General features: G+C 46.0%; 1 protein-coding gene across 1 annotated transcript in view; it reads right to left on the minus strand.

Annotated features, from left to right (window-relative positions):
- Positions 1–651, minus strand: part of SCN5A (sodium voltage-gated channel alpha subunit 5) — a 214,875-nt gene extending 214,224 nt beyond the window's left edge. The window contains exon 1 of the mRNA XM_042801945.1: positions 459–651. The gene's annotated coding sequence lies outside the window, so the exon portion shown is untranslated. The remainder of the gene's footprint in view (positions 1–458) is intronic.
- Between the last annotated feature and the right edge of the window lie 8,662 nt (positions 652–9,313).

The raw sequence follows: 9,313 nt of genomic DNA on the forward strand, positions 1-9,313 counted from the left end.
TCTGGGTGCAGAAGCGAGATGGAAACTAGACCGATTCCCCACCAGATTTACCCTTCAACAGCAAAACATATAAATCTATCTATCTATCTATCTATCTATCTATCTATCTATCTATCTATCTATCTATCTATCTATCTATCTATCTATCTATCTATCTATCTATCTCCTCTTTTACAACCCGGAGCAAGCTCTGCCGAGCCAACTTCTCTCCTCCAGCCCCGGTAGCCTTTCTTTCCACCACCCTGCCCGGACGGGACGGCCGCGATGCCGGTGCCACCGCTCCTCCTGTCTCGAAGGGAAAGTTTGGGGAAGGGAAAATCCCAGCACTACCAATTCCTCCTCCACGACACGCTCAGAACCGGATGCCTTTTTGGTTTCTTATTTTTTTTTTTCCCCTTTTTTTTTTTTTTTTTTTTTTAAATTATTTTATTAACAAGCAAACAAAAAGAGAAACTTACATTGATTTATTTAATTTTTCCTGCTATACCAAGAGATCCCAGAGCCACTTCATTGTATCCACAGAGTTTTAGTCCCCGAGCGGTACCGTCCCGCGGGCAGGGCCCGGCTGCTGGGCGCGGAGCGCGGTGCCCGCCCGCCGCGGAGCGCTCATGGCTCGGAGCCTCCGCGCCGACTGCGCGGCTGCGGCGGGAGCGCAGCCCCGGCCGGGAGACGGGGGAGAGGAGGCGGGGGGGTTGCGGGGGGGGGGGGGGGGGGGGAGAGGAAAGGGGGGAGGGAGGGAGGCACCGCCCGCCCCTCCCCGCCCCGCCGAGCCCAGCCCAGCCAAGCCGAGCCCAGCTGAGCCGGGCCGGGCCCGCAGCGCCCTCTGCAGCTAGTGGGGAGCGGGCTACGGAGGGGGGGGGGGGGGGGGGGGAGGGGGGGGGAAGTGCGGGTGGGAAGGGAGAAGGAGGAGGAGGAGGGAGGGATGGGCAGGGGCGATGGGGGAGGAAGGGCGGGGATAGGATGGGGAGGGAGAAGGGGGCGGTGGGGGGGGACAAGAGGAGGGAGGAGAGGCAGGATGGGGAAGAAGGGTAGGCAGGAGTGAGGAAGGAGAAATTGTGGGAAAGGAGGAGGGAGAGAAGGGAAGGATAAGGAAGAGGAGGATGGAAAAAGAGGAAGAGGAGGGGGTGAGGGAGGGCTAGGGAACAAGGTGGAATGAAGAAGATTGAGGAGAAGGGGGGGGGTGGAGCTGCGGTGGAAGCTGGGGGTTGCCACAGGGAGCTTGGAGAGAAGGTTTGAGCAGGGGTGGGGGGGGGCACAGGGGAGAGGAGAGGTGCTGGGGAGCGGGACACAGCAAGGGGTCCCCAGCCTACAGGGGAAGGGGGCAGGTGTGAACGGTGCCAAAGCTGGACCCCCTGAGCACCCCACGGGCAAGAGAACCCAACGCCTCCTGCAGCTGCCCACCCCAAGCGCCTCAGGCCTTACGGAACAGATGCCTGGGTCATGCTTACAGGGCAGCAGCTCCAGTGAGCAGGAACAGCTGCTTTTACCAAAAATAAGCTGCCCAGCACTGACTGGGGAGGTCATAGATGGATGCTCATAGGTGGGGAGAGGGGTGGCAAGAGTTTGCTGGCAATATTGAAGTACTCAGGGTGGTAAAAGTGGAAGAAGCTTCTGAAGAACTGCAAAAAGACCTCAAAATACTGAGCAAGGTAAAATAGGATACACAGGGGAGACTGACACCAGGTTACTGGCTTTCACTGGGCTGTGAAGTGGCTGTTACCACTCCAGAAAGGGTCTGGAGCTGTAATAAACACTCCTGTGAAAGCAGCTCAGGATTTGGTAGAGAGCAAGGAAAGCAAGTGGTGGGAAAGGAGCCGCAGATCATGTAGAGAAAAAAGAAGGGGTCTACAAAACAGCCCAAAAAAGTGCAAGAGCAACCCCAGGAAGGTGGATGGAGAGCAGGTCACCATTCAAGAGCAAGTTCGTGTTCAAGGAAATTATCAAGCGAGGGATTCAATCTATACAAACACTCAGAACTGGTAAAGCAGCAAATGAAGAAGTGTGTTATAGGGAAGAGCTGGGTGAGGAAGAGGAGAAGATAGGGAGCTGAGAGAAGGGGGTAGAGATCAGAGTCCAGAAAACAGCCTACAAATGAGGGGAGATGGAGGGGAATGAAGACTAGGAAAGAGAGAGGAGGATGGACATGAGGTCCCTGGTGGGAAAACAGCCTGTGAAAGCCTAGAGAGGCGCAGAACGACGTGCGAGGTAGGGGATAACAGAACACAAGTCCTAAGTGAAGCTGAATGGTGGCTGTACAAAGGGAAGGAGGTTCTCACGAGGACTCAAAGTGAACAGAGGATGGGCATTTCCTCAATACCAGAAAGGCAAACTGCGAGTGCTTGGCAGCTCAAGCCCTGCTGTTGAACCCCTACCACTGTGTCAGCACGTCGGCAGGACATCTCTACCTTATGAGAGGACCAGTGTTTTTTTTCCAGCAGTTTAACGGATTTCCAACACTGTTTTACATTCAGCCAGAAAAAGGAATTCACACCAAAGCAGAAATGCTATGTAGGGATTGCAGCAGGCTGGGGTCATGCTGCTCATTGCAGCAGCACAGCCCCAGTGGGTATCCTGCACGCTGGGATGGCCACGGTATGGTCCCACCACGCAGATGTTCTCAGCACCCAGAAACACCCCCAGCTCTGGGGCAGCAGGTCCACATCACTGTGGGGGTGCTCAGACTTACACAGACTCCTACGACGGAGCCATGCCCTACATCACTTCTGAAAATGGTGCTTCTCCCCCCAGATTACCTAAGCAGCTGAAAAATACTGTCAGGGCCTTCACAGGGGAGCTGGGCTTGAACAGCAAGAGGACAGTAAACCTATTGTTTCTTCCTATGGAGGAGGAGTTAATTAATAGACTGACTTGGCTGTGGCACAGTGCTCCCTGTGCTGACAACAGGTGAACACGTATGTTTTGGGGCTGATTTATATGTATATACATTGGAGAGAATTTTTGAGTTCGTACATCCTCACCTGTGCTTTCACAGACCAGAGTTTGCCCCTGCAGGTTGGTGTTATACAGACATTGCTGGAGCTTTAGCTTAAATACAGGAATTTCACGTGTAATGGGCTGTGGCAGCTAAAAATGAATATTTTAGTCTCTTTTATCCAGTTCTTGGTCCACTCACAATCCATGAATGAAGGTCCTCATCTGTCCTCCCTCCTTCCCTAGTTCTCGGTAGTAATGGCCTCAGGGCTGATCACAAAAATTAAGTGAGAAATGGCTGGGGGAGCCAGCAGGGTCTCAGTGTCGCGCATTTAGTGTCACAGCCAGGAAAAGGAGGGGAAAGCCATCAGCTTTCACTTAATGTCCCATCCACTGGTCCTGAACTAACCACTTCTTTTCTCTCTTGCTGTCTGTAATAGTTAACGCTACCGTAAATTTTCAACTCTATTGCCTTTTTACACAGGGAGGAAGCACTGTTAAACTGATGAAGTAACAGGGAGACCCGTCTGTTTCATCTGTCTTTAGAAATTGAGAAATTTTTCCTAATACTAGCAACTCCTCATTCCTGTGGTAATGAAATCAGCTCAGTCTGAACCTATCTTATAGAAAACACAGAGCAATATTTACACAGGAAATAAATAAGTGAATAAAAGGTAGGAAGAACAGGAGGGGAATGCTGTCAAATTTATTCCATGCCAGGAGCAGGACTGGGATGATTGTCCCATTTCCTACTCCCTAGTTCAACTCACAGCCCAGAAAACCATCCCTTCCCCCAGTTTTCAGCTCAAATATGTACACTTTATTTGGGTTTTGGTTTCTAAATTGCCCCCCTTTGAGCATTGTTTCAGAAGATACAGAAATGTAGCCCAGGAGCACACGCTGAAGGCAGCACTTCAGGGGTAGGTTCTGGATCTGTGCAGCATCAAACTCATGCAGCAAGTGGGGAGCATCCTTGGCACAGGAGCAACTTGCAATGCAAACACTAATCATAAAGCAACCATGTTAATTGGAACCCTATAGACAGACTGATCAGAGAGGGGAAAATTGATTAAACCTGTGCTGCCTTGCCAAAATCTTCCTTTCTGCAAGAAACATTCAGGTAATGCTGGCTTTCTGAATGTCTGAAAAACTTTGGATGAGTCAGCTGAAACCCAATAAATGTGCATGTCAGATGGAAGTAAGTACCAGCAACAAAATAAATACTATGCGGGAGATCAGTTGATGTCATCTTTCTATTCACTTCTCTCCCAAAAGATACCTTTTTCTCCACAAAGCAATCACTGCTTTCTTAAGGGGATTACAGACAGCAGTTCTGGTTGCAAAAAGCCATTTATTCCCCCAAGATATTTATAAAGCCTTTCTTTCATCCCATATCCCTACACATTTGTTGCTGCCTTTAAGGAAACAAAGAAATTGAAAAATGTGCACTTCTTGAAACTGTGAGAGTTTGGAGAAGAGTTTTGGATTAAAGCACATTATTTGTTTTTTTTATTAAAAAACCAAACACGCTTCTTTAGAAATACTTTTCTTGCAAAACTGCATTTGGCAAAAAGGAAAAAAAAATATTCAAAATTTGAAAGGTTTTTCGCTGCCCTCCCACCCTGCTGGTGCTCAGTGAAGTGCTTTTGATTTCCACAGACCCCAGCTTTATATAAAGCCTTTTACTACCTGGGATAAGTGGTATGAGAAGCTTCTTTAGCACGAGGTGCCATGAGGTTGTTGCACGCAAAACTCAGTTTAGCCAATACTTCCCTCTACCGGGAAAGAAAAATACTGCGATTTGTTATAGTTCCCTTTGAAATAAAGGGACATAACAGGACAAGAGGGGTTTTCCTATCTAAAGACGAGGGGAGATTTAGGGTGCCTGGAATGAAGAAAGGGCATCAGATTCAGGCTATCACCAACAGGTTGCTCATTTATTAATCAGGCAAAAGGGTTTTACCCATCCCCTGTTGACCCCCCCTTCAATGAGGATCCCCCACAAGCTCCCTTCCCTGCTGGCTTCCAGCCCCACTGTGAGGGAATGGAGCATCCCCACCTCTGTGCTGTGGAATAAGGTCAGCCCACTATTTGCACCAGGGCTGAACCCATCTCTGGGTCACATCAGGGATGGTGCTAAGGCTTCATTGTATAGCATTGTCTGGGATCTGGGCTTGTTCCTTCCTCTGTAATAAGAGCTTTGATTTCTTCTCATTCCCCACTTCAATTTCAATAAGGCAAAGAGACCCTGACATAAACCCAGCTGCTGTGTCAGAATACATCTGTGTCAGTCTTCGTCTTCCGTCTTTTAATTAAGTGTATCATCCTCATGGAGCATCTCTCATCAAGCATCCATGGGGAAATCCTGTAATGCCTGGCTAAATTGCTACATTTGTTCAATCAGACTCAAAGATATAATCCTAAAGTGAGCTAATCTAATTTAATGGGGGGGGTTGAAAAAAAAAAAAAATACATACAGGCAGTGCCTCTGTCAACGAACATGTCCAAGTGTGAAAAAAGCATTCAGTGCTCTGATAGACACATAACAGCTGACATCATTAAAATAAAATTTATTTTAACTCCCTGAGATGACTCGCATACATTCATCCTCCACCCCCCCACTCCCCAAATTAGGCCACACGAGAATACAGCTGCATTTTAATTTGGGGATAAAAAGGGGATGAAGGTCATGCTGTGCTGGGCTGAAGTATGTCCCATTACCGTGCTCTCACCGCCTGTGGACAGCAAAAATATTTGGTGATTAGGCAGTTCAGAGAGCAGGGAAACACTGCTTCACTAAGTGAGGAAAGCATTTACATAGGGTTTAGTGATTAGCAGTGTCAGAAAGGCAGAGCTTGGGTTTCCAGCAAAGCTTTCTGCTCCCTCCCTGTTCCCTGCATCGTAACAAGCCACATGAATGACTGGATGAATTTCTGACACCCAGAAGGTTGAGAAAAACTTCACCTCACATGAACTTTCTTTTGCTAACTTCTTCCAAGATGTTATCCAAACCTCCACTATCCCAAGTTAGCTACAGCCTCCTATGAGGGACCAATCACACATTAAGCCTCTGAAAAGTGACTGAGAAACATAAGTATATCCCCCTCCTTTTTGGGTCAAAATCACCAATTTATGACACCAAAGTTACTTTACCCCGTGACCTCTCTATCAGAGGACACTGCCACCTCTTCAGTGGCTTTGAGGAACAGCAAGGCTTAGCCCATGGAGGGAACTAAGAGAGCTCCTAGGCACAGCTGGACTTTGGATGCCCCAGGGAGATATTTTAGTGGGGTGAATTCTAAACTTTGCCAAGATCCTTGGGAGTTTTGGCTGCAATTTCCATAAGGAAGGGTTTCAAAGCATATCAAAGGAAGGTTAACCATGTCTAGAAAGAATTTCCACATAGAATCTAAAGCATCTGGATATGTTGGTGCTCTATAGATGCTGCAAGTTCAACCACACCTGATAAAGAATCATATTTGATTTGTGGCAAATCAAATTTGCTGTATGATTTCCTTCTCTTGCACAGGCACTTAGAGCAAATCCTTGCCTGCCTTCTGTCTCCAGAGCCACCCCTTGTGCATTACACAGAGGATCTCCAAGCTATCTCACTGCCGTTTCCAGGCTGAAACTAATACTGGCTTGCCCTTTGTATTTCATTGTGTTAAAGACACAAAAAAAAAAAAATCTCAGAGTCAGAGAAAGTTGGTTGGTTTTGGTCAAACACCACCTACAAACCTGCAGTTAGAAGTAGGTCTTCAGGTGCATCATGGAAGCACACCTAATGAGAAGACTCTCACAAAGACTGGAGGGAAATTCAAAGTGATAAAGTAATTTTCTGCATTTAGTACCCCAATCCCTCTTCTTTATTTCATTGCAGTTCAACATGCCCTGCCTCCTCCATTTTAACACTAATTAAAGTCAAGCTTCCTTCCAGTACATTGACTTAATATTTTACATGACTCATTTCCCTTTTTTTTTTTTTTAATTTTAATCTTCTAATTAATTGTAATGCCTATTAGTTTGTATTCAGACACTGTCATTTCAGTTTCTGGGAAGTGCTTGGGGTAGAAATACCCAGAGTAGCTAAGCAATAAAGACCACAGTGTCTTTCAGTTCAGAAATAATCCTGTGGATTTCCTTATGACTGCTCTAGGCCTATTGATGCTCACATAGGCCAGATCTTGGGCAAATTGTGGTTACAAGTGGTTAAGTGACTCAGAATTTCTGATAAAAGCTTGACAAATATGAGGGAAATTAAACTGAGTTATCCTCCTGTTCCTTTTCTTGCAGGGTTTTCTGTAAGGTTTCTACATCATCTTTATCTTTCAGTGCCCTTTCTCTGGTGCTCCTCACTGATGTTTTCATCCTTATATTTACACTAAGTTGTAAATCCAGGGTTTGTAGGCTGCAGGGCTTTGACTGCCCATGTTATTTCACTCGCAAAAGTCTCCAGTCCACCAGATGACTTATTTATGGTTGCTTTTCCCTAGCATTCCTGCTTCTCCATTTCCCACCAAGTCTACTGCAAGAGCACACAGATGTGACAGAGGCTTTCCTTCTGAAAAGAGAAAGGCATGACTGAATTTAGGAACTGCCATTAGTATGTTTTTTAGCATCTTCAAACTGATCATCTTAAGAAGCCCCAAGTGGGCATGGAGCATGCTCTCAAGCTCATTCAATCTGAAAATCTTGCCCTGGTACTTCATGTACACGAACAACTTGTCTGAGCTCTCACTCATCCTTCAGGTGGGATGAAGGCACAAGGAGGATCCATTGTCAGCAAAAGCCTGGGTGGAGGGTTACAAGTAGAAAAGGATTCAATGACAAACAGGCACTGACAAACTGGTGGTTGTGCTGGGCTGACCCATTCCCTACTTGGGGAATACAAAAGACGCCAACAAGACCAAAGACCAGGAGACACTTTCATGTGCAGATCTCCACCCTCCACCTTTGAGTGGATGTTACATAATCAGAAATAATTAGTAAATATTCCTACCAGCTGCCTCTTTTGCCCAAGTGAAGAGTCAAGGACTAGCCCGTACACATCTCTTCAGGCTTTCTCCTTATCTCCTTTGTTTGCAAGCACAGCCTGAAAACTTCTTACCCCTATCCTGTTTATTCCCACTTTCAACTTGAAGCTTCCATCAGGTCCCACCACTGATTTCCTCCTCATCTTCCTTTCCCCAGCAAGCAGTTTTTAGACCAAACTAGATCCAAGACAAATTTAGAGCTTCTACAGGAGGATCCTCCAGCATAAATCATCTGTAACCCTAATGCAATAAACCAGCCTGCCACTCACAATAACAAGAAAGGGCAGGAGGAGGGCAGCATTCAACCAGAATCCAGCTGCTGAGAATGCAACAAGCCCAATTACCTGCTGGGATAATCTATGGTGAAGTCACTGGGTCCTGCAAGCATCCAAAATTTGCCCTGTTAAAAAATCAAGGAATCCTTTGAATCTTTCCAATTTGCCTCTTTGGAGAAGTATTTAAACAAATATATAATTGCTCAAGGCTCTCAGCTTTTCATATCTCATCCTTAATGCAATATCCTACTTCTGACAAATGGAGCCTTTAAGAACCATATTGCCCTTGACTGGAAATCTAGCATTAAAGCACATCAATGCACACACTGAACAACCGCATTTTGCTTTCCAAGCTGACCCCCTCTGAGTGCAGGGTCAGACCCTTGCTGGATATTGAATGCTCTCCTCAGCAACAAGCAAAGCACATTTTTTTTTTTCCTCTACAGAGTTTGAGTGCTTTCTCAGAGTTTTTTTTTTTTTTATTATTTACTCTTTCATCTATTTTCAAACATTGATTTGGGGGTGACTTTAAATGGGATAGGACTGGGGCTTCTGCCAGGTATTTTGAAGGGAATTGCTGTCGTCAACACAAACACAGCCACCCATGGACAATAACACAAAATCCTAAGAACTGACTTTGATCTCCAAAGAGTTGGATGGGTTCATCAGTGGTCTCTCTGTGGGCATTTGGTAGTCTGACAGAAAGTATGGATGCTGGAGAAGCACTTCCCACAGCCTGTCACTTTTCATATTTTGCTTTTTCTAATGGATTTTCACTATTTGTCTTTTCTCTGTACTCATGTTCATATCAAGAGAAGGAAAAATCAACACAAAAGGTGGTTTAAATGGATGGTTTGAAATAAAAGTTGAAGCATAAATATATGTAGAAGTCAGGTACTCATTTCTGAACTGAATGGCAGCTTACTCCATTTTTCTTATAAATGGGGTCACCCTTTTGCTATTTTTGTACAACACATTGACACCAGTAACTCACTCCTGTTGGTCCCTCCTTAAGAGCATCCCACCACTCCAGAGTCTCACTTCATACCTCAAGTTTAGTATCCGACAAAGAGA

Source organism: Tyto alba, unplaced genomic scaffold (genome assembly GCF_018691265.1).
Source record: "Tyto alba isolate M040663 unplaced genomic scaffold, T.alba_DEE_v4.0 Super-Scaffold_38, whole genome shotgun sequence".
Classification (NCBI taxonomy): Eukaryota; Metazoa; Chordata; class Aves; order Strigiformes; family Tytonidae; genus Tyto; species Tyto alba.